The sequence below is a fragment of the Macrobrachium nipponense genome, chromosome 28 (genome assembly GCF_015104395.2).
Source record: "Macrobrachium nipponense isolate FS-2020 chromosome 28, ASM1510439v2, whole genome shotgun sequence".
NCBI lineage: Eukaryota > Metazoa > Arthropoda > Malacostraca > Decapoda > Palaemonidae > Macrobrachium > Macrobrachium nipponense.
Genome location: NC_087217.1, coordinates 47,741,162 through 47,768,063, shown reverse-complemented (window position 1 = coordinate 47,768,063; position 26,902 = coordinate 47,741,162). Strand labels below are relative to the sequence as shown.

At 38.0% G+C, this 26,902-nt stretch overlaps 1 protein-coding gene across 16 annotated transcripts in view; it reads left to right on the top strand.

The window, feature by feature from the left end:
* Positions 1-8,951: 8,951 nt before the first annotated feature.
* The window catches only part of LOC135201728 (potassium voltage-gated channel protein eag-like), a 447,586-nt gene continuing 429,635 nt past the window's right edge, over positions 8,952-26,902 (top strand). For all 16 annotated transcript variants that reach the window (XM_064230923.1, XM_064230930.1, XM_064230920.1 and 13 more), the window contains exon 1: positions 8,952-9,091. The gene's annotated coding sequence lies outside the window, so the exon portion shown is untranslated. The remainder of the gene's footprint in view (positions 9,092-26,902) is intronic.

Here is a 26,902-nt window from a genome sequence, read left to right as displayed (position 1 = left end):
GAACAAAATAAAAGTATGTACATGTACAGGTACTACATCCTGCTGTTTATTATATGTTGTATGTACTGAAGATATTCTGTAATATAAAACTCCCAAAACATTGGTCTGCGAACCCCTGTGTTCAGAAGGCCCTTTCTATGACAGGCACAAGAGTATGACTGTGATACACATCGTGTTGATCGCGAGTTTCACTTAAAAATAAAAATCCCACAAAGTACCTGTGATGTGTTTTTCACCCTTATTATTTGTAAAGTGGTAATATCAAATATTATTCAAAAGTTGTGAACCGGCTTTCTCTTCACAGTCTTAGTAACCATACAAGATTGGCAAGTGATTAACCAGTTTATTATTCTCTTCACTCTTAGTAACCATACAAGATTGGTAAGTGATTAACCAGTTTATTATTCTCCTCACTCTTAGTAACCATGCAAGATTGGTAAGTGATTAACAGTTTATTAACTTTTTGATGAAAGAGATTGTAGTACATCTATCAACGACCTTCTTCATTGTTTCTAATGAAAACCAGTGGAACTTCTTAATCCAGTAATTTTAATCATGATATTTTGTCCTTTACTAAAACTTGCCTTTTCTTGTATTACGTATGGGTGAATTACAAATACATACATGTAATATTTACTGTTTACAGAAATAATGTACATATAGTATTCTGAACATTGTAAGCAACACAGTGGATCATATAATATTTGAAGGTTCACATCATGTAATTTATACTGATGACTCCACATTTCCAGTAATGCAAAATTTGCAGTAAGGTTAGCAGTCAAGTGATTGAAAAAAAAAAAAGTTGCCACCAGAAGTTTGTAAGTGACTAGAGGTGTGTTAGAAGAGCTTAAGATTTTTTCTTAACACTTTTGTCCAACAGGTTAAGTTTACACTCCATAAGTTATATTGCAGTGGTAAAGATGTTGAAATGATAGTGTCCTACATAAAATAATGAAGGTAAGAGTAGAGAAATTTTATGAGTAGCTCTGGCAGTATCCCAATATCTTTCCTTTTCAACAGTACTGTAATACAGTATTTGAATGGATATTACTGTCATATATCTGTGTGAAATCTAGAACAGTTTACAATCTTTCTGAAACGCAAATAATAATCGTAATTAATTTCGTGTGTGCTTTCTATGTTGGTAGACAAAGATGACAGTACACAACTGATATCAACTGGCAAAACTTGAATCAAATTATCGCTGGAAAGATGAACCACCCACGCAGAGGAGAGTTAATCTTAATTTAGATGTTTATTGAAAAATAGATCTGAAATGGATTTTAATGATCAGTTACTATACTTCCGAGCTAAGGTAAGATCTTCATTTATCACCAAAGCCTCTGAAGATACAAGAGGAAAATTATTTTCCACCTACCTCACGTAATCTTAAAAATCCGTATTGTCACAGATTTTAATAAGAATAGTGGAACTTTATATTAGCGTTTTACTATTGCTATAACTGTTGCTGTATTTGAACGGTAATTTTGCCTAAATGATTTCCGTATATTGTTTTCAAATTGCGGCCACGCTTAGCGCGCCAATTTTGTTTTCTCTCCTACCGACCTATTTTACTTTAGTACTTACACGTTATATTTTAACGTTACACGCAATTTTACTCATTTAACCCTTCAAATTTATTTTTATATGCATTATATTTGATAATGTGACAAGTGTTTCACCATCAATTATGGTAAAGTTTTTTGGATGAGAGCTTTTGACAAGACGTGAAGACCTTCCGTGTTTACGTCTGGGCTTTTAAGTCGAATACATTTATTAAGTGAAGTCTCGGCTGGATTTCAAGTTTTACGATTCTCGACGAAGCTTTTGCAACTAGAGTGATGTTGTGGAATGTAATAAACCAGTAATAACGAGGAATTTCAAAGTTGGAGGTCGTAGTGTCAATGGATTGAAACTCAAGACAACTAGACCTGATCTAGGTGAACTAACCTGATATGTTACTTGATTAGAACTACAGGGTGTCCATAAAGTCACAATACCATTATAAGTATTTATAGCTTGTAATGGGACTGGGACTTTATGGACACCTTAGAAACATTTTTCAAGTAGTTTCCCATAACATTTATCTGTATGTTAGATCAGCTAACATTTTCTTCATTTTGTATGGATGACTCAACTAATAGTACCTATATAGCTTCCACAGCAACATGGAATGGGAATGGGACGGTAATGGAAGGCCTTGCATCTTTGAAGCCAAGTTAGAATAATTCATTTGTATATTCCGGTTCAACACAACTTCACTTGAGTACGTTTTGACACCAATTAAGAAATCGTTGATGATCGTTGTTTAAATGAATTTAAAATAGCCCACATGGGCCTAACTATGAATTCTCGATTCATATGCACATTTCATAATATTTTTTCAGACTTGGTTAGGTACTGTATGCTTCAACGAATCACTTGTATACTGTAGAAATGTAAGCAGAAAGCTTACATTTGCTTGTATGTACAGTTGGAATTGGTTTAGTTCCCCATTTAAATTCATTACACATATCACCGTAACGTAACTAGGCTAACATGGAGTCATTGGGATTTCAGATATTCGATATATTACATTACCTCCTTGTTCAGTTGTTACTTTTTAGGATTAAATATCAAGAGAAGGTGAATAAAAAAAAACATTCACAGGACAGCACAATAGCTATGTATCCATGTATTAAACAATGGTATCCTACACTAATCATGCCCTAGAGATGAATGTGTTACCTATTAACTACCGCTATGAATATTGAATAAACGAATGATATTAATTTAAAAAAAAATTCCCAACAAATTAGGAGGCGTTTCCTTCTACTGTAGCCAATTTCCGGTTAAAATAGTTAGTTGGCCTGACAGTTATGTTAACTCAGTCCAGTTTCGAACTGTAGTACGCTATCTGATAGACTGAACTGACGGACTATTGTGCATACTTAATGCGATTCAGTTCATGAGCAGCTGTCATTTATTGTGCTTGGTTAATTATGTATAATTGCCAATTTCTGTAGATTTCTTAGACCTTTTTAGTGAGCTAGGGTCTCGATCGTTGCCTGATATTTTTCCTAGGCCTATGCTACTTTAATTGTGCCGCTAGCTAGGCCAAATACAGCACTGCCGTATGCCGTATTTACTACATATGTTATATACTTGTATGCAAAATTTAGATATACTATCGTTAGGTCACCCGGCCTTTTTAAATGTCAAAATAATAACCACCCCTCCTCCCTACACCACACACGCCCACGCACTTACACATACTCTATACTCTACTTCAGGTGCTAAACTGCTAAACCCAACTGACACTATATCACGTTTACTTATACAATACACTTAGTAGGCGACTTACGCATAATCTCATTTTCGCCTTCAATTTATATCTATTCGAGTTCTAAATCCTAATTGTAAGTTTATCGTTTGATTCTTTTTTTTATTCTTTCTCCTAATTCCAGTTTAGTCGAACCTGTGTTGAATATCATTATCATTGTTCCTATACATTTGAAAGACTCAGACCTCATTTGAACCTTTCACTTTGTGAATACTTTGTCCTCATTATTTCTGTTTTCCTATATTTATTAATCCCAAGTCCCTTCATTCTAGGTATTTAGGTAAGCTTTGTAAATTATGTGTTGCTGGTTAAAGCAGCTTTAACTTTGCATTCTAAGCTTGGAAAAGTATCTCGTTACTTCCATCTCGTGCCACTTCGTAACTTACATTGACGTTTTCAAGCTGAACTGAAGGTGTCATTTCACGCTGTGTGCCTGCAGGTATATAAATTGCATTTCCTGCCCCATATTGATTTGAGCAATGCGTACAAATGCGTCAGACTTCAGGAGTAAGAGAAAATGGCTAATGAAATTAACTGTTGCGGGTGGTACTCGAAACTTGACGCGACGGAAAGGAGACAGGGATGGCCACAGTACTTCAAATGTAATCCATTTTCATTTTGTTCCTTTTATTTTTAGTCGCATAAGGTTGTTCCTTATCGAAGTCTGTTCGTGAAGAGATAACACGCTCGTATATGGCAGTTGAACTAATACTTTGAGTATTTAGCGGGTGGTCTTCCAAGATATTAGTCTATAGCTCTTGCATAGGCAGTTTCAACAAACGCGTCGTTATGTTGTATGCCAAATGAAGCTTCGTCCGTTGTTAGGCGTAGGATTTGCTCTCTCTCTCTCTCTCTCTCTCTCTCTCTCTCTCTCTCTCTCTCTCTCTCTCTCTCTCTCTACAGTTTTTATAGATGAAATAAGTGTTGTGTTTCCTTTGAGTAGTTGAAAGGATTTCCAAAACTTAATTATCTCTCTCTCTCTCTCTCTCTCTCTCTCTCTCTCTCTCTCTCTCTCTCTCTCTCTCATGCTACTGAAGACAGAAAACTGATATTATTTTCGATTTGCCCAGGCCTAGACGCATATTGCAAGACACGTTGAAACTGACATTCTCTCTTCGAGTCCCGATGTGACTCATTCCCTTTCAGACCACTTCTAATTATTTCTAAGATTTTCAGAAACTTTCCTTTGGAAGTTTTGGTTGCAAAGTCAGGCCCTCCTGGCAATTTTATAAAGGCAGGGATTAACCATGGTAATTTATCTGTAAGGTTTTGCATCTGATCTTTTTCCCAGGGAAGATGAAAGCCGACGAGTCTTCAAAAATAGACATTTTATCTTTTATCGAGTGAAAGCATCTTCCCAACAAAACGACTAAGGTTGGAGTATCGAGTTATAGCTATAGATAAAAAAAAGTAGTAACTGTGGGATGGCAATCTTAAATACGTCGGATAGGTCTTACGTACTGGATTTTACCATGTGGTGCTCATGTAGTTGTTATTTAATAATAATAATAATAATAATAATACTCGTAGTAGCCATGATTCACATGACAAAAGTACTACAGAAGATGGATGCGGGGTACCAACTCAAGAAAAGAGACAACAGAATCAACCATCTGATGTTCATGGACGACATCAAGCTGTATGGTAAGAGCATCAAGGAAATATATACTCTAATCCAGACTGTAAGGATTGTATCTGGGGACATCAGGATGGAGTTTGGAATAGAAAAATTCGCCTTAGTCAACATACAAAAAGGCAAAGTAACGAGAACTGAAGGGATAAAGCTACCAGATGGGAGCGACATCAAACACATAGATGAGACGGGATACAAATACCTGGGAATAATGGAAGGAGGGGATATAAAACACCAAGAGATGAAGGACACGATCAGGAAAGAATATATGCAAAGACTCAAGGCGATGCTCAAGTCAAAACTCAACGCCGGAAATATGATAAAAGCCACAAACACATGGGCAGTGCCAGTAATCAGATACAGCGCAGGAATAGTGGAATGGACGAAGGCAGAACTCCGCAGCATAGATCAGAAAACCAGGAAACATATGACAATACACAAAGCACTACACCCAAGAGCAAATACGGACAGACTATACATAAGACGAAAGGAAGGAGGGAGGGGACTACTAAGTATAGAGGACTGCGTCAAACATCGAGAACAGAGCACTGGGGCAATATCTGAAAACCAGTGAAGACGAGTGGCTAAAGAGTGCATGGGAAGAAGGACTAATAAAAGTAGACGAAGACCCAGAAATATACAGAGACAGGAGAATGACAGACAGAACAGAGGACTGGCACAGCAAACCAATGCACGGACAATACATGAGACAGACTAAAGAACTAGCCAGCGGCCCAGTGATGACACATGGCAATGGCTACAGAGGGGAGAGCTAAAGAAGGAAACTGAAGGAATGATAACAGCGGCACAAGATCAGGCCCTAAGAACCAGATATGTTCAAAGAACGATAGACGGAAATAACATCTCTCCCCTATGTAGGAAGTGCAATACGAAAAATGAAACCATAAACCACATAGCAAGCGAATGCCCGGCACTTGCACAGAACCAGTACAAAAAGAGGCATGATTCAGTGGCAAAAGCCCTCCACTGGAACCTGTGCAAGAAACATCAGCTACCTTGCAGTAATAAGTGGTACGAGCACCAACCTGAGGGAGTGATAGAAAACGGTCAGGCAAAGATCCTCTGGGACTATGGTATCAGAACGGATAGAGTGATACGTGCAAATAGACCAGACGTGACGTTGATTGACGAAGTCAAGAAGAAAGTATCACTCATTGATGTCGCAATACTATGGGACACCAGAGGTGAAGAGAAAGAGAGGGAAAAAATGGATAAGTATCAAGATCTGAAAATAGAAATAAGAAGAATATGAGATATGCCAGTGGAAATCGTACCCATAAACATAGGAGCACTAGGCACAATCCCAAGATCCCTGAAAAGGAATCTAGAAAAACTAGACGCTGAAGTAACTCCAGGACTCATGCAGAAGAGTGTGATCCTAGAAACGGCGCACATAGTAAGAAAAGTGATGGACTCCTAAGGAGGCAGGATGCAACCCGGAACCCCACACTATAAAAGCCACCCATTCGAATTGGGGGACTGTGATAGAACAAGAAAAAAAAAATATTAGGCGTCCCTTATGGAAAATGGGAATCCTTTTACATAAGACCTTGAAATCTACCCGCTAGGAGAAAAAAAAAGTTGAAAAGAAAACTTGTTTACAAGAATAGCGTTTTACTTTCGGTCATTTGATGAAATCTGTTGTCTTGAATACTTTGGGAAACTTATAAACATAAATTAATTGTTTGTCTCAGAGGTAGTATTACTCACGACCAAATAGACACAAAGAATCCTCTTCAGCCAACGTCATAATGAGGATTGATGAAAGTTCAGGTCACGTGGCTGTTTACTTTGAAATTCGTCACAAAGCGTTCGGTCAAAGTATAAAATATATACCCTATGACATTTATATAACTTGGAAAAGCTTTTAACCTTTTGCTTTAATACGCGTTATTGCTCGGAAACTGGAAGCTTTATAGTTAGATTTGATTTGATTATTGGGATTTGAGAGCTAGATATATGTCCTTAAATTTCCAAACCTTGAGTTATGTCTACAGTGAGTCTACACCTTTCCGATACCACTCCCAGTTGTATTTCATTCTATAGGTGTCCCTTTAATTCTTGTGTTACTGAGTTCCTAAAAACAGTCCTATTTTACACACGCTCAGTGCATATTCGAAATAAGACGTAGTCTTCTGTTGTTTCTCTGTTTATTTGTAGTACCAGTGCCTGGTACTATGGCAAAGCGTTTACATGAAAAATCAACACCTAGACCGATGATGATGTATTGCTGGTTTTTTGTAGTACCAGTGCCCGGTACTATGGCAAAGGTTTTACATTAAAAATCAAACCTAGACTGGTGATGATGATGATGATGATGTATTTCATATGTAGCTGATTATGATTTTTATCATAAAGTTGCCTAGCCACTGACTTTTACACTTCCAAATGTATCATCTTAAGGATTATGTTCTTAACCAAGCCGTAAATTTTTTTTTACTGGTACTACAGTTAAAGAAGTTGGAGAGCTAAGAGAACACAAGTGCCTTCATATTTTAAGGGCAGGTCAATCACTCCTTTCAAGCTCACACCGCCCACCCCCGTTTTCCATTTTCCTTGATTCGCCCCCCCCCCCCCTTTGTTTTCTTGCTTCTTCTGGCTTGGCCCGGGCCCTGCATTAAAAAAGAAAAAAAAAAAGGCATTTCACCATGTTCCGGAACATCTAGTTAAAGTGACAGCAAAATAGTGTTAGCGTGTTTGTGACGAAAGGGTTGGAAACAAAATACTTAATTATATGACTAATTTGGCAGCCTTGGCAATACTTGGGACAACCACAAAGTTCAGCAAAAATGACCTTCAAGAACGCTAGTGAGGTTCTTTACAAAGGGGGCCAAGACAGTTGCAAAAACAAACAAACAAACAGAAACAAGAATACAAGAGAGTGACAAGGCATGGGTATACGACCATCATGTTCAGAATGATCATCTGCATAGCGTGGACAAAGTTCAGCATTGTTTAGCGTCGTCGTTGTCATGGCAACGAGTACCTTAGTGCTCTAGTGCGCAACACTCCTATCCTCTTCTTCTCCCCCCACCCCCAGCCAATCCATCCCTTCCTCCTCCCCCCAATCCCAATATCCTCGCCCTCTGTTCCCCTTACCAACCCTTTAACTCTATTCCCTTTCGGGTTCTCCCCTCCCTTCCCCAACACGCCTTTACCTGCAACACCCGAAATCGTTTTCAATCTCCTTCCCTTTCACGCACAGAAGAAGAAGAAGAAGAAGAAGAAGAAGAAGGAAATTCGTATGAGTGTTTGTTTACTAACATTTTATAATCTCCGTTCGGTAATGTGACCATGACTCGGGCTTATATCAGTAGACAAAGTTCAGCTTCAGCCTGGACGACTGTTGTTGTTCTATGCGGCAGCTTTTGATAGACTCACACGATTGTTGTTTTCACCGGGGTGGGAGCTGGGTGGGGGGGCCTGTGGTTGTTCAGGAGCGTGGAACGAAAAGATGACTGTATACAAGCCGAAATAGATTATCTGAGATGTAAATGATATTACGGGTAAGAGATCGAGTACAAAGTCTTTGTGAAACAAGTAAGAGCGGTCAGTATGGTTGTGATTGCTTATGTTTCAGGGAAGACAGCGCGGAAAGCAAGGAAAAGAGCATCTCACAGCACTTGCAAGGCTTCTGGTTCTCTCACTGTAGTTGCTGCTCTCTTTCTCTCATCTCTCGTCCTCCTCATAATGATGATGATGATAATGTTCGTCCTCATCCCTTCGATGGACTGGCATTCCTCTTGCTTTTCAATAACCCATTGCTTTTCCCCAACCAAAACGAGATAAACTACAACGGCATTCGTTTCGTCCACTCATGCTGTAGTCAATCCCCTCCATCCACTCCCTTTCTCGTCATTCTTCGTCGTACTCCTTTTTCCTCCTCCCTCTCCCCCTTTTCCTCCACCGTACCTTCGATCGGATGGGTGGTGGTGGAGGTGTTGGTGGTGGTGGAGGAGCGGGGCGGTGGTTGGTGGGCTCGACAGCAAAGCGAAGCTCATAGTGACTTTGGGAGTGGTGGTGGAAACATAATCTCACCGTGGACACTGGAACAAACATTTTCGTTGTTATTTCCCTTCTTCGGGTATGGGTCTGCCCGATTTTGTCCGCAGGTATGTATAGCAATAGGACGCGGGTCCTTGCGTGGAAAGTGGTTGGGGGTTCCACCTCTCAACAACCCTCCATTTCGTTGACTCGGATCGACAAGAACTTACGGTCATATCTGGCCATAAGGTCAGGTCATATTAGTCGGGCCACGTGCACATGACGGTTTTTTTTATAAGTGGTGTATTGTAAAGATGTTGCCCCTTTGTCTTCGAAACAAAGAAACGCCGTTCGTAAAATAAAAGTGGTGTATTCTCTGTATTTCACGAGTGCTGTGGAATTTTTTTCATTTATCTTACCGAATGAATATTTTTTGTTTCTCTTAACCAAGTTGCTCATCGTATAATGTTAAGTGGTTTTGCAAGTGGAAGGGGAATGGAAAAATAATAATACAATGACGCCAGACAGGGTGTACAAATAGTTGACATAGGCCGAAACACTTTAGTACATCTGGGAGACAATCAACCATCCGTGAAACAGAACAGCTGGATTTATTTGTTCTTTATTATGTCTGCAACAGTGAAATGTTAAGCTTAAATAACAAAACAAAATAGTGACAAGTTTTCAACCGACAGACGGCTGAAAAAAAAAAAAATGTGATAATGAAATATTACTTCAGTGACGAACAGTTCGATAAAAGGCTACATCAGACTGTGACTTGGGTTTGCTTTGTAACAATGTTAAAATTTGCAGGCCGTGGTATCCCAGTTTGCAGATGGTTGACATAATGTAGAATGGATTTCAGCGACTGTACGGAGACAATCCTTGCGTAGGAACGCTGGAGGGCTTGTCTGCCCGTCTGTCTGACAAAGCTTCAGGCCCGGAAGCCTGTTAGCACTAGTTTATCGCCAGCTTACGAATTTCAACCGTATGAAACCGATTTCAGGACAGTGACGAGCTTTTCATCAGCCGTCAGTTGCGTTGGATGGCAATGACGACTCTCTTAAAAACTAATAATTTATTTCGTGTGAATAATTGTACATGGAAATCGTGCTTGAAAGCTGTTGCAATATTGGTCGTTAATTATGAAATTGATTTTGATGATTTATTAGTGACATGTCAGAAGCAACTGGCATATAGAGACGTATGTGGCGAAGAGGTTTGCAATGGGGAATGAAAATCATAAAAGATCCATACATGATACCAAATTTTACTAACGTTATTTAAATTGCAAGAACGAATGAAGACGATTTAGGAGGTATACGCAAACACAAACTAAAGCAATATTCTCCGACCAAACGGAAAATAGCAGTGGTTTTTAGAGGTGACTCAAATAACGAATAAAGCAGGATCGTTACAAATCATCAGGCATAGAAAAATCGTCTCAGCAGAAGGATCGGCCAGTGTATGTTGAAACGTGTTTGTCCTTTTTATTGAAAAAAGTAAAAGGTTCCTTCTAAGATGTGGCAACTCTTGCTATCGTGAGCGAAGATAGGGAGGTCTTCCTTCTTGACATCGATATTAACTAGCTGCACATATCTACGTAGGCAATTTAACGGAGCTGCAAGAAAGATACAAAAGCACATCGTAGTGAACTAATTTGACAATATCTGTTTAGAGCAGAATCGTGACTGACATAGAATGTTCTTGAATCGTTTTCTCTTTGTAAATACCGCCTGTATAAAGTGTGTGCACAGGTTTGATTTTTGTTAATTCTGTTATATATGTGTTGCTGTATATTTAAGCTATTACAGTACATGGAAAATTAAGGTTATTGAGTCTCTTTCAGGCATGTTGTCTATTGGAAATTGGTTCATGTGACAAATGTTTCCTTATGCATATAACAGCGTACACATTTTTACTTAGGAAATCAAGATGGCTTGGCGGTATTTTAGTAATTCAACGAAATTTCTTAAGCTAATGATGTTTTTGAGACATCTACCTATATAGCAAAACAAGTGCTTAAACACATACAGATATATATGTTATTGTTGTGTTGGTGTTATAGAAAGGTAGAATTGGTTGTCGGTTGTTGTATGTCGGACAACTGAGGTTTTCATTGATAAGAGTCCATGAATTCGTTGTATGCTTCTCACACTAAATTTTGCGTGTACTGTACCATTAACCCCTTTTCCGTTTACCATTGGGTACAATGCCCTCCATGTTCGCATTCGGATTATTTTCAGTTACGAATAGCCTATCCTTTTATTAAAGTAATTGCCGTGGTTCACTGAGGAAGGATCCCGGCCATAGACTATACTCGTTTTTTTTTTTTCCATCTGTCCATCCGCCTGTGGTGTTTTTGTATGGTAACACTGCGTCCCAGGATTTAGATAGTTACATTCAGCTTACATTCAACGATTATAATAATATCCTATTTCGAATATTAACAGTGTAATTCGCATACAGTAAATTATTAAAACACTTTTCAGTTGCAAATGTACACCCAGATATCCTTTTATTTACCTAAAACTTACAAATAGCGTAACTATCTAAAGCCCTGGACGCAGTGTTACCATACAAAAACACCACAGGCGGATGGACAGACGGAAAAAAAAAAAACAGAGTATAGTCTATAGCCGGGATCCTTCCTCAGCGAACCACGGCAATTACTTAAATAAAAGGATAGGCTATTCGTAACTGAAAATAATCCGAATGCGAACATGGAGGGCATTGTACCCAATGGTAAACGGAAAAGGGGTTAATGGTACAGTACACGCAAAATTTAGTGTGAGAAGCGGATGGACAGATGAAAAAAAAAAAAAAAAAACAGAGTATAGTTAATTTTCAAAAGCGCACGGAAAGGCTTTGTTTTTTTTTTTTTGTTGACATGTAATGGAAGGCTGCTGACCCTACTGTTTTTCTGCAGCTGTTTTCCTGTGATTTGATTCGACTGCAGAATAGTAGCAACGTAACTGTTTTTAGTTTCAGTTATCCAACAACAACCACTACCCTACCCCTCACATACAGAGCTCTTATGCCCACCACCACGCACCTCCATCGCTCTGCAATCAAAGCTTATGCTGAGCTGACATCAAACAACTTAAGACAGCTTACCTTTGAATCCCCCTCCCCCCCAAATTCTTCATAGTCATCGTTACAAGTAAAACAAACCGGAGCCACCCGTCAGGATGTTTGAAACCGTTAAGTTATGTTAGTTCTAAGTTGTTGGTATGATGCAGTGATTTCGAAACTAGTACAACATGGGCAGTCTCAGCCCTTGGAAATGTTGCATAGTGCTGTGCTTTTCATAGGCCTAGGAGGCGTTTTCCATTCAGTTCGTGGATTTTCCAGGGATGTAGCTCTTCATAGGCCTAAGAGGTATTTTCCGTTCACTTCGTGGAGCTTCCCAAGGCGTTACTTTTCATAGGCCTATGGCGTGTTTTTAAATTATCCTTTTTGGTAAGTAATTTGTGAATGTTAGGATAATAAGATATCCTTCATTAGAGAATTTGTCTCGTAAAATGGACTAAACGTGAAAAAAAAGCGAAATGATTAACATTTAACATAAGTTATTATAACTTGTTTTCGTAAGTGGACGGTGTATTATTTGAAAGTTTGCTTAGCAGTTTGATGGTTTGTACCACATAAATGGGTAGTCATACTGATTACTGTTAATAATAATAATAATAATAATAATAATAATAATAATAATAATAATAAGCCTTATTTTTGTTGAAAATAACGAAAATTTTCATATTTCTTATATTCCCAGTCATCATGTTCTTTATATATTATGAAGAATTAGAATGATAAAAAAAATCAACTGAAATAGGTCACTGGCCTTAACGTCCATTCTTACTACGCAAACTTAGTAGTTTACACCATTTCTGTAAATTTGCTGTGGAAAATAAACACCTCTAAATCAGATTGAAGCGAATTGCAATAAGGTAAAAGGAAAGTTGGCCTAGGGTCAGCTCTTATAAAGAGCACTTTGGACCATATTTGTCCTGGCTTGGGTCATGTGCGCATGATATAAGTGGCCTCCATTTGCAACCGTATTTGGTTACTCGGTATGTACCCTGGGCAAACAGTATGCATTCACTGGCTACAATTTGCTGTATGAGTTGGTCCCAGATATGTTAGTTTATTTTATTTTATTTTATTTTTTTACGTGATTTTTCTTCAAATAAGTCGACGATGATTATGCACACACACACACACACACACACACACACACACACACACATATATATATAATATATAGATATATATATATATATTATATATCTATATATATAATATAATAGAGAGAGAGAGAGAGAGAGAGAGAGAGAGAGAGAGAGAGAGAGAGAGAGATTGTGATAATCCTAGACATCTGTTCTTGAACAATAGACCTACATAAAAAATATACTATGACCATTTTATGTATTGAAGTGGCTGTATAACCCCGTTTTTTTTTTTTTCTTTTTTTCATTCGAATCGAGTCTGTCTTCCGCTGTATACCTTAATAAAGACGACAGATCTCGTATGCCCTGTATATATTTTTATATAACATTTTTCTCATGGTTATACATAAATGCATACATACATTCATTGTTCAACATTTGTACATTCATAGTTATTCTTTCGCCATGTATTTAAGCTGTTTTCTCAAGGCAAGTTGTAACATTTAATATTTCAAAGTTTTCGTTTACTCTCGGCGTTTCCTTGCTGTTTGATCTGATCTCTTTATTGACTTTATCAGTTTATCGGGCTCGGCCTGCTTGCTGGAGTTAGCCACCTCCTCTTGGTGTCTTATCCTCCTCCCTTCTATCATCATCAACCTTGTTTGCTGAGAATTTTCTCCCCGTGTTTGTCGAGCAGACGCGATGGCATTTGATTTCTTCACGACTCGCCGTTACAGATGCTGGGATACTCTCACTCACATCCCCCTCCCCCAAAACCATGAGTGCCCTTGGAGAATCTAGACTGAGCCTCCGAACTCGCACCATTTTTCAAATGTTTCGTGACAGTTATTTCAAGCTTTTGCGGTGTTTATAAACATTCTGCAGCTACGCATTGTTTCAAGACGATTATATTTCTGAAGTCTTTGTAGTATGTTTCAGCATTGATAGTTTTTTAAGCTAATGGGGAAAAGTATTTTATCTTTTTGCCCCAAAAGCTTTTCAGTAGATTATTTGAATTGTTTACCCAGTTCATCCTTTTTAGGGGAAGCCTTATATACTTAATGCCTCCCTGGCCATATACCTGGATTAAAGGTTCGTACCAGAGATGACTCTATAAAGTATTGATGTCTGGGGAAATTTTAAAGTAGAAAAATATATAGTTCATTTTGGTTTGTTATGAACTGACCATTTAGTGAACTTTGTTATGATTGCATAGAAATCCAGTAATTTATGTTTATAGCGCCATGCGTTGTAATGCTCCACAGTTTCCTGTTGTAATAACGTTGTGGTTTTAGTCATGTTTGTGATTGATTTCTAGGCTACATTGTATGTAAACATACGTTACTTGATTTTTCGTGTCGTATGCAACGGAAGAGCTTATTTATAGTGCACTCTGTAGGGGGCGGATTGTTAGGCTGAATGATCTGACTGATTAGGACTACAGTTGGTTGCCCCGTCCTCATGTAGTGGTCAGCAACATATGCTATAAATTATACCACTGTAATGTCAGTACTGCCAAACACAGTAGATTTTTGTTTTGCATGTCACTGCTTTCCCTTTTATTTAGCGATTTAAAGTACAGTAAAATACTGTGGGCGGCTAACATCGAATTTATAATAGGTCTATCTCTGTGGTGCTAAGGTACTAATGCGTACTCATTTAGTCAGGCTCGACCAGTATCCAAAGTGATCATATTCATCTTTTGGCAGTTCCAATTTGTGTATCTGTACATAAGGGAAGTTCATGCAAGCAACTTGGCTATGTTGTTGCTCGCAGCCACTGACAATCACGTTACAGTGGCTTCAATTCGTACTTCGTTATGCGGCGTTTTTTTTTTTTTTTTTTTTTTTTTTTTTTTTTTTTTTTTTTTCATGTTAACGCTGTGTTCATAAATGCTAGGTTTTTGTTTTGAACGATATTCATTGCACGTTACCTTAGTTTGTGAACGTTGATTTCACATTGATATTTAACATTTTCAGAAAACGGCAGTCATTCATTTCCGGTGAATATTGTAAACCCTGAGAAATATATTGTGGTTTATAATCTGTTATTTATAAACAGGTTAAATATGGACTTGTTGCGTTGGATTTAAGAATCTGAAAGATCAGTTTAGAGTATGTATGACCTATGTTTTTATTTTTAATGAATATAAGTTTTTAAGTTTGATATCCATGCCAATTCTTATCTGGCAAACGTTATAACAAACTATATAACTCGATTAAAGACGCAACAATTCGGATTATTCCTATTCAAAATACGCTAACAACACTAAAAACGCCATTCCCTTATATAGCGAGCTTTCTCAGAATAGAATATCCACGTGTAAAGAAGAAGAAATGCTCAGTAGAAATAGCAGTAGACACAAGTCAACAATCCTGAATATCCACCACATAAGGTTTCAGTCATACTTCTCGCCATAAGTCTAAAACCACTTTAGGAGTAGCATTTGAGGGTGATTTTAAAGAGGATAACAGTATATAATGAAGTGTATTTTTTTTTTTTTTTTTTTTTTTTATTATTCATGATCTATTAGATTTGAGGTCTATACAATAGATGGTACTGTATCGCACTATCTGTAACGCTTGACGTTTTACTTTCTCAAGCCCCGTTTTCTATCATCATATAAAAGAAACATTATGGCGGATGTTCATGTCAAAGCAGCACTTGTTTACATCACGTGCCGTCCTGTTCGTTCTTTCTGTGGTCCGTATGAAATTAAAAATAACTTGTTACATCCCGTTGGTATTTTCATTATTGCACTAACCGGAAATGACTCAGTTTCATGGGTTGAGAACTGTGCCAGTTTTAAAGTCAGTTTGTAAAATACACTGGGTAACTTGTGACCTTTTCAACGCCTCTTCTTGGAATTAAGTATAGCTGTATAGATAATTATCGTTCATTGTGCCGTTTTGTCATGTCTAAATTAATCATCATATCCTGTATAATGTGTTTGTAGTTTATGCTTCCCTCGCATGTTTGTTTTTACTGCAATATACAAAACCGAGATACATTGAAATTCGCGTCAAATGTGTTGCAAAGCTCCTGCAGTCCCACTGACACTTCCGAGTGATGAAGAATATCCTATTCTTTTGTTTTGAGTAATGAACATGATCTTTATGAGTTAACAACGTAATTACCTCTCACTCCAGCCGATAAAAAAGAAAGGCGAGTGAGGCTGTGGAGGGAATGAGATCGAGTCACTTAGCCTAGGTCTAAGAAAATGCGCCTAGACTTTCAAGTCTTTTTCACATGGATTTACTTCTACTAATTTTGACACCGGGATAAATTGAAAGGCAGTTTCTTCTGTTACTTTATTAAAATGAACGCCATATTCTCTGGAAGCTTGTATTTCAAGTTAGTGGCTCCTGTGGTTTGTTTCATATGAAAAAGGTTTATTTTATGAATAATAAAAATGATAATTTTTTACTATTAGTGTCATGATCTCTCACGAAATAATTAAGGGGGAAATTCCTTGTTTTCCTCCCTGTGAGACATTTGCTCGTGAGAATGGAGGTGTTGAGCGATTATAGACGCTACCAGGATTAATGTAGTACAGAGAGCACAGATCTTCATGCTTTCATTCATGTTACAATTTTGATTTTTTATGGGAGTTAGGAGGGGAGGAGGGAGAAGCTTAGGAATAGGCCCAAAAGTCCGTCTGCCGTCGTGGTTTGAATATTTTTTGGTCAAGGTAATCGAGATAAGACCTAATTCGACGCGGTGGAATTTACAAAAGGCAGTCGTTTATCCCCAGTTCAGTTGGATACAACAACACGCCCAAACTCGTGCAAAGCGTTGTAATTTAGTCAGTGTGCTCACGAAATCTATTCAGACCAAGGGGCTGACTCTCTCCATTTCGTATCGGTCGCTTCGTTCATTCGTGTCCCCGCAGACGAACGCTTTGTCTTTGTTCGTGAGCTAGACATAAACGGATATTTGATATATACGTTCGTATTATTCGAAATTGTCTCCACAGACAAGGCGATTGTCTCCGTCATTGCCTGCCGTATAAGAGAACATATATTTATTTTATGTATCCCAATCCAATCGTTATGTTCGGTGGCTCCGCCGCCAGCCCCTGCGTAGGGTGCCATGTATGTGTGTATTATATCAAACGTCAAATGATGACGGTTGGTGGCTGGGTTAGATTTAAGCCGGCCTCATGCTAGCGCAGACCGGAACAGACAAATGACAAGGCCCCCCTCCCCCCCCCCCCCCCCCCCCCCCCCACCCCCCCCCCCCCCCCCCCCCCCCCCCCCCCCCCCCCCACCAGCCATATAATGCGGGGGAAGTGTGAAATCTATTAATCGCGAACGAGCCCTTTCTTAAAATGGTTGGTTCCGCGTTCAAACATTCCCTGCACGCGCGGTTTTATACAATGGTACTTTTTATACATCTCGTAGGCTTGATTGTAATGCAAATGTGCTCTTAAATTCTGGAGGAGGAGTTGAAGTGCTTCTTGTTGACGAAAAAGCTCGCCAGAATTAGACGCGAAAGAAAACTGCTGTATTTTCTTTTATGTTTTGTAAGTTTTTTTTTTTTTTTTTTCAATTTTCATTTCTGGAGGAGAGTAATTCTCACAGGATCTCATTAGACCTAGTAAGAGGCGATGAGACTACCTGAATATGACTATTCACTGGCCTTGATTGCTTTTCGCAAGATTGATTAGCTAGTTTATTCATCAGCTGCTTTCTTGGAACGTTGCTCGACTCAGCTCGTGTTGTATGCAATTAATGCAGGCGATTTTTTTTTTTTGTAGAATGGTGGATTCTGATAAAATTTATGGCTGCTGTACCTACATGGAATAGGACTTGTTATAACGGTCTGTCTCGTTAACGGAAGAACTAGGCCTAAAACAATAGTGGAATTTGTTGCCATTTGTGCCTGTGGCCTAATACGTAACTTTTAATCGTGATTAATGGAAATGGCGCGATATATTTGTAGACTGGAGTGTGCTTTCATTTTAGTACTTGTCACGTAATGGTAATTTTGAGATCGTGAAATTTAATCTATAGTGAATTTTTTTTTTATGATTTCCAAATAGATTTAGCTTCAGTTAAAGAGGATGCGGATATGCAGTTTTTTAAATGGCTTTCCGCCGCCCGCCCCCCCACTCAGCCTTTCCTCGATTTTGAAAAACCCCTTTGTTGTGGAAAATGCCAATAGTCTCCCTCCCCCCCTTATTTTATAAGGATTTTATTTTGGTCTCTTGTCAATTCCACAGACATTTTCCTTCAAAGGTTGAGTTAGAAAATCTAAAAAATTTCTGATTGTGTCCTGAACAATGTTATCTAAGTATGCAACTCTCTCTCTCTCTCTCTCTCTCTCTCTCTCTCTCTCTCTCTCTCTCTCTCTCTCTGATAAATTTTCAGCAGTGATTTATTTGGCTTTTTCCACTCTTCAGCCAATTCAAGAAACGTATGTGATGTCTCTTGTAGCTACACCAAGACTTCACTATCTTTAATAACTTATTCAAAATGACTCAAGTCTAGTTTTTAGAAGATTCGCGCTCTCTCAGGACATTTCATTTTCACTTTTGATGTTTTATGTGAGTTGCCAACGATGAGAACCCTATTTATTTTCACCGAGAAAAGACTGGAAGATTTTTTTTTTTTTTTTTTTTTTGGTGGTCGTTTTTATTTCCAAAAATCTTCCTTTGAAAGCAACGGCTGTGGAAGCCTGGACGGATTTCCCTCTTTTGTATTTGCTTGCCACTGAATCCAGCTTTTTTTTTTTTTTTTTTTTGTTTTTTTTTTTTTTTTTTTTTTTCTCCAGAAAGTAGTAAGACTCCCGTCCTACCTTTTGTCTGCCTGTCTTTTTTTTTTTTTTTCTTCTTCTTCTTCGTGTTTCGTCATGTGTCCTGTTGTTGGGATTCGACTGTCGTCGTCTTTTCGTCGTTTGTTGTAGGTTATTATAACCTTATTATAGGTTTTTGCATGAATTGCTTATTTCTCTGCTTCATCTACGTCACTCACGGTTCAAGCAAGTGTCTCCCTGTTTTTCACTGATCAAAGTTGTACTCTCTCTCTCTCTCTCTCTCTCTCTCTCTCTCTCTCTCTCTCTCTCTCTCTCTAGGAGGATTGCCCCTTGCTCGATCTTGGACGAGGAAGAAACGCTAAGGAGATATTCCTGTTAGATCAGTGTATATATATATATATATATATATATATATATATATATATATATATATATATGTGTGTGTGTGGTATACATTATATATATATATATATATATATATATATATGTGTGTGTGTGTGTGTGTGTGTGTGTGTATACATTATATATATATATATATATATATATATATATATATATATATATGTGTGTGTGTGTGTGTGTGTGTGTGTGTGTGTGTGTGTGTGTGTGTAAATTTGCAGTCTAGGTCAACCATTCATCAGATACCACCAAGTTAGCTCTCTCTCTCTCTCTCTCTCTCTCTCTCTCTCTCTCTCTCTCTCTCTCACAACATAACTACCGTTATTGATTACTGCCATAACCTTGTGTGCGTAAGTGCAACGCGTGTGGGTGTAATGGGCCCAATACATTGTGGGTCAGCTGATGGTCATTTGTAACGCAGTTCGTTCCATACACAATTGATTACTACGTCATAAGATGACTATCTTACTCCAAGAGTCCTCATAGGGAATATACTTCCTGGGACTTTTTTTTATTAATTTTCTACGATGGTGTTTTCATTCCTCTTTTAATTGAGATGGTGTGTTTTTATATTTATTTACTTACATTTTAGTTGGGAGTGAAATAATGGATAGGCGTTGTTTTTTTAGTTTAAGTGGCTGTCAAGATTACGCAAGACTGCGTGTGATCGTCTATGGGGCTATACGGACTGAATCGGTCATTGTTGTATCCCTAAGATTCCTAGCTTAAGATTTTGTGCAACAGACATGAGGAGTCTGCTTTGAGAAGCTATCCATAAAGGGAGATTCATAATTGTTTGTTTTTTACGTATGTATGCTATATTTATTTGTGTATTTAATTATTTATTTACACAATTGTCATGTTTGCAGAGATTTTTACCCCTCATTTCACATTTTCCTTACAAAAATGGTCCATTTCGAAACGTATACTGCGGTTCATGTTTCAACTAGTTTCCAAGTGATGTAGTGAAACCAGTGATTTGTATTTTTTCTCTCATTTTTTTTACGTATCCTGATGGCGTGATGAGGGAAACTGTCAACAGACTGGATTTTCTTCAGTACTGGAGACTATGTCAGTGTAGAATGACAACATTAAAAAAAAAAGTATCTAGTACTTGGCATTATAAAGATGGAGCAAGCAATTGTAAATATGCTTTCGTTATTTTCGATGAAATTCTGAGATGTCATTATACATACGCAAAGCTAATTTTTAAAAGTTATTGGACAATACAACAAAAGTCCATTTTCTCATGCATTATTGTTAATATCCATTGCATCTCTTGAGTTACGACAGGCATTGGTCATCGTTCTGAAATGATAACTCAGGGGGTCATTGTCATTGCCTGGCATGATTAGAATAAGCATTCTAGATTAAAATGATCATTATTTCTTTTGAAGTACAAGTTATCATCTCTTTGAATTATAAGATATTTATCCTTTCTTACATTTTTATGGCTGACATGTGCTATTTTCACGTCTTCGTAATTGTCCAGTAGAATTCTTTTACATGATTAACGTATTCATTGTATCTTATGAACTATAAGTTGATCATTTCTCGAATTCTAAGATATATTCATCCTATCTTACATTATGTGGTCTACTGTAGACATTACCTGATTTCTTTGCAGCGTCCCTTCGGACCCTAGCTGCAACCCCTTTCATTCTTTTTACTATACCTCGATTCATATTCCCTTTTTCCATCTTACTTTCCACCTTCTCTTATCAATTGTTTCATAGTGCAGCTGTGAGGTTTTCATCCTGTTACACCTCTGTATAACATTTTAACTGTCAATTTCCATTTCAGCGCCGAATGACCTTATAGGTCCTGGTGCTTGGTCTTTGGTCTAAATTATATATTCTGCTCTATTCTGTTGTATATTTTTATGGCTAACATAACCCATTTTCACTTCTAAGTAATCTGCAATTAGATTTCATAAAAAGATTAATTCTACAGACGAAACCCCTCGAAGGCTTGTTTACCTGAAGCAGGTAGCGCTCAGTGGCGTCATCGGTGTGGCCTTGGCCTGCCACCTCGGTGGCCGCGAGTTCGATTTACGGGCATTCCATTGAGGTGTGAGAGATGTGTATTTCTGGTGATAGAAGTTCACTCTCAACGTGGCTCGGAAGTCACGTGTATGAAGCCGTTGGTCCCGTTGCTGAATAACCACTGGTTCCAAGCAACGTAAAAACACCATACAAACAAACAAACAAACAACAAACCTGAAGCAGGCGCAACAGCAGCAGCAGCAGCAGCAGAGGAGCAATCTTCCGTCCTTTCAAATCAGCTGATTGGACCTCTCGCACTTTTATACTTCGTATTTGACAGTTCTCTAATGTTGTATTGGTCATTCTATCGGTCTTATTCATATGCGACGCATCTGGATCATCTGGATTATGGAGGCGTATACCGATGGTTACCCCAAATCCAATAATCATTTTGGGGAATAACTTTGGTCGGTGTAGAACAGATTAGATTATAGTGTTTGTTGAGAGAGAGAGAGAGAGAGAGAGAGAGAGAGAGAGAGAGAGAGATAGATTCGTCTATTCATTTGTTCGAGCATGTATGTATACATACATCATAGAGAGGGAGAGAGAGAGAGAGACTAGTCTGTCCATTTGTCAGGGCATGCTTGCATGCATACGTACATACATCAGAGAGAGAGAGAGAGAGAGAGAGAGAGAGAGAGAGAGAGAGAGAGAGAGGATATGCACATGGCCGTTGTTTACTTGAGTAAATTATGCAGGGAGAGATATATTCTAGATTTTCTTTTTTTGTCTGTCGTTTAGTACAGTAGAAAGTGAACAGACGGTGCCTCGTCATTGAACACACAAAGGAGCGTATCGTCGGCCTTTCACTCTGGCTAATACCCCCCAAACAATGCCAAGGGATTGGGCAATTCAAAATGCCACTGAATTCAATTGATATTCACGTCTGGCTGACAGGCGATGGTTGCAATTGAATATCTGTGCTGTTAGTTAGTTATCCTTCCACTCTCTTTGAAACAAGGCTTATCCGTGTATGGTTCACTTTTTAGTTCCCTCCACCGCAAAGCTGTGGACTTCTCTCCAAGCTTGTTTTTTTCCCTTTCCTCTATATCCTTCGAGAAGTAGGTATATTGCGCTCGTCGGGATTACTTTTTTTTTTTTTTTTTTTTTGAATAACCTAGACAAGTGCATTGGGTAGGTAGCCCGACTCACTAATCTCTTGATTTGATAAGGGAAAAAAAATAATAAAAAAAAAAAAAAAAAAATGAATAAATAAATTGGTCTCGTCATCTTAGAATTCAAAAGTTTGTCATCATGCTTCGTTAAGAGTGATGGCCGCTGACCAGTGCGTCCTAAGTCTTCATGGACTTCTTTATAGGAACTGTTTAGAAATGTATTATATTAATTTCGCTTCGTGTCTTGATACATACTCTGCTCCCGCATCTTTTTTACTTGGCATTTCAATATATATAGGATCGATATGCAGGATAAGAGTCAACACTTTTATATAGATACAGGCATACAAGGAAAGGATAAGGGTAAAAACACATATGTACAAACAGGCGTACATAGTATGGCCACTAGGCTGGCTGTCAGGGCCTGTCCTTTTGGCTTAAACCATTCGTCTATCCATTTGTCAGTGCATGCATGCTTGCATACGTACATACATCATAGAGAGAGAGAGAGAGAGACTCGTCTATCCATTTGTCAATGCATGCATCCATGCATAAAGACATACATCATAGAGAGAGAAGAGAGAGAGAGAGTGTGAGAGACTCATCTGCCCATTTGTCAGTGCATGCATGCATGCATGCATACATACATTCATACATCATAGAGAGAGAGAGAGAGAGAGAGAGAGAGAGAGAGAGAGAGAGAGAGAGAGAGAGAGACTCGTCTATCCATTTGTCAGTGCATGCATACATCATAGAGAGAGAGAGAGAGAGAGAGAGAGAGATTAAAATACCATTTTCCCTCGTAATCTTTAGGACTCTCCTGCTAGGAAGGACAGCTTAACGCTAGAGATCCTTCTTTAGCAAGCACACCAGACCTTAGATCCATGTTTTGTTGGAACACTCGTGTGAGTGCTTAGAAGTGGTCTAGTTTGATGCCATTTTAAGTATAGTCCTCAATCTGTAATGGGTTTTATTTTGTAATTTGCGTATTTCATGCAGAAGGAATAATTATGTACTGGTTATCCTTAGTGTGTATCGGAGTTTTATTGTGTAATCTATGTAATATTTCATTTTGTACTGAGTAGGTTACATGTTTTCACGGAGTTGAGGAAAGGCCAAGCACGCATGGGTGGAGGATGGATGAACTTGTTCTCTAAGGCTTTTATGTAAAAACTTGAACTGCTGATACATTTAAATGAGGCGATTTATTCAGAAAAACTCTCTCTCTCTCTCTCTCTCTCTCTCTCTCTCTCTCTCTCTCTCTCTCTCTCTCTCTCTCTCTCTCTGTCGAGATATCCTCCCATATTCGGAGCAAGAGGCATTCTACCTCGCATCGTAGAAAAGGAACAATTCAGAAGATTTTCTCTTAATATTTCACTCCCTTCGATGGATGATTAACTTTGGAGAATTTGGGTGCTATCTACTAAAGACAAACTCGCTTTTGAGGTTAATGATCATTTAGTGAAGCATTTTATTTTCTCCCTTACTACCTGGTAGATTAAGGGCGACTTTCCTTTGTTAAAAGAAAATAACTTCGTGCGCAATAAATACTCCTACACAGGGGTAAGTAGATTTCCTTTAAACATATATCACCCCCTCCCCCCTTCCAAAAAAAAAACTAATTTTGTTAATCACGCAATCACGCACTTTCTAAATGTCAAAGGTAATTTCGGTCTTTTTTTTTTCTTTTTTTTTTTTCTTTTTTTAGTATTTTTTTAAAACCTAGCTAAGCCTTCTCTTCAAACGCCTGTGTGTACTAAGATACTTTGGCCATGGTTCATATCGTACCTTATGTATCTTATTTATTGAACCTTGACAACTCACAACTCTTATAAAAGTTATTTTTAGGGGATTTTTTTCCATAACATCCGTAAGGTGCCGATCACTTTCTGGACTTATTAGGAGTCGTATTTTTCTACAATTAGTTACTATCAACTCATTTTTCTGCCTTGCGTAATACTTACTTGTTTTGATAAAGTTACAGTTATATAATATACGTACATATATTGTATATATATATATATATATATATATATATATATAATATATATATATATATATATATATATATCGTGAGTAGCAACTCCGAACCTAATCAAGAGGGTAAAGTTGTAACTAGAAAGATTCATGATAGACGGTGGAAACTGTTAAACAAATCGATGGAGAAACACCCCCATCTCCCCCCCCCCCCTCTCTCTCTCTCTCTCTCTCTCTCTCTCTCTTTTCTTCTCCGCCAAGAGTTGTTGTACTGAGAATTGTAGTACTGATATGAACGTCGCAGCCACGTACGAAAAGTTGAGTTAAATAACGCCCCCCCCCCCCCCCCCCCCCCACCACCTCTCTCTCTCTCTCTCTCTCTCTCTCTCTCTCTCTCTCTCTCTCTCTCCTCACGAGTTGGAGTGCTAAAAGACATGTTATTAAGAAAGCCCCAACTGCGTTACGAAATGTTAAGTTATAGTATCAACTTTTATATATCTGTAAAGGCCACGAACATCCAGCATGTTCACCCGTCTGCGGCTGGCGTGTTTTGGACTCGTGTGGGTGTGTGTGTGTGTGTTTTAGCTACGAAAGCGTGCCGTTGTCTGTGACTCATTCGTTGCGTCGTGTTGCAGGTATAATGAATTTTTTTTTCTTTTCATTGAAGCGAGTGCGAGAGTTTCTCTCTCTCTCTCTCTCTCTCTCTCTCTCTCTCTCTCTCTCTCTCTCTCTTTCTCATACTGCTTTTCACTGTTTCTTGAGGAAATTTGTTTCCTTTCCTCACTTTAAAAATTATTAATAGATATTATGAAGAAGGTGATTTTAACATTGCTTTTACTGTCTTTTGTTCTGTTTTCTTATTTTTGAGTAGTTACCACTGATCATTTCCTAGAAGTCTACGAGTCTCTCTCTCTCTCTCTCTCTCTCTCTCTCTCTCTCTCTCTCTCTCTCTCTCATCTTTTCTTTCTGTCCCTTTTAAGTATATTTATCAAGAATTTATATTTGTGTCCTTCGTGTTCTGGTCATTATCTAGTAAGGGCATTAGTCTCTCTCTCTCTCTCTCTCTCTCTTCATTTTTTCTTTCTGTCTCTCTTTCAAGAAGATTTATCAATAATTGATAATTGTGTCCTACGTGTTCTGGTCATTATCTAATAAGTCCACGAGTCTCTCTCTCTCTCTCTCTCTCTCTCTCTCACATCTTTTCTTTCTATCTCTCAAGTATATTTATCAAGAATATATATTTGTGGCTTACGTGTTCTCGTCATTATGTAGTAAGTCTCTCTCTGTCTCTCTCTCTCCCTCTCTCTCTCTCTCCTCTTTTCTTTCTCTCGCTCTTTCAATTAGATTTTTCAATAATTTATAATTGTGTCCTACGTGTTCTGGTTTTTATCTAGTAAGGCCATATTACTCTCTCTCTCTCTCTCTCTCTCTCTCATTTCCTTAACCTTTCTCTCTTTTTACCCCGGTTTTAAAGTTCCACTTCCCACCAGCGGTGTCGTTTCGTCCCAAAAAATGGTTAATTAGTCTTCCTTTACGGCCAAGTCTTATCCTCACCTCTGTGAGAAATTTCTTTTCTCTCTCTCTCTCTCTCTCTCTCTCTCTCTCTCTCTCTCTCTCTCTCTCTCTCTCTCTTTTCCAGAATTTCGATCCTATTTACGTCATGACGTGTTTTTTAAGCCCCTCCCCCTCTTTTGAATACTATTTCTCTATCATTCTCTTCTTGCGAGAATTTCGGTTATTTTTTCGTCGCTACTTCTTAACCCCCTACCACACCCCTTTTGGAACATCTTAACTTATTTCATTTTTTTAAATTTTTATTTATTTATTTTTTTTTGCGGCTGAAGGACGCCCAGGAAGTGACATTAAGATTAATGTTTTTTTTTTTTTTTTTTTTTTTTTTTTTTTTTTTTTTTTTTTTTTTGGTGCTGGCGTATTAACCCACTTTACAGGCAGCGGCTGGTTGTGTTCCTGCAACACTTTCATAAATAGAACTTCTCAGTCCTGTTTTTTTTTTTTTTTTTTTTTTTTTTTTTTTTTTTGTGAGGGTTGATGTTTGATATTTTTTTATGTGGCTTAGATCAGTGTGCTGAAGGTATTACCTGTTTCAGAAATTTCTAGTTTTACTTTTTTTTTTTTTTTTTTTTTTTTGGTTGGGGTTGGGGTGATTTCTTTTGGTGGTTGGGGGGGTGTTTGTTATTTTTTTATGTGGCTTAGATCGGTGTGCTGAAGGTATTACCTGTTGTAGAAATTCCTAGTTTTTTTTTTTTTTTTTTTTTTTTTGCGGGGTTGTGGGTCGGGGGTGATTTTTTTTTGTGGATGGGGGCCGGGTGTTTGTTATCTGCGTTTCTTTTTTTTTTTTTTTTCGGTGGCCAGGATTGGTATATTGAAAGTATAAATGTTTAAAATGTATTTTTAAAGTTTGTTGCACAGTATAATCATTGTAACTATGGCTTTAAATAAGTCTGTATTTTTTAAAT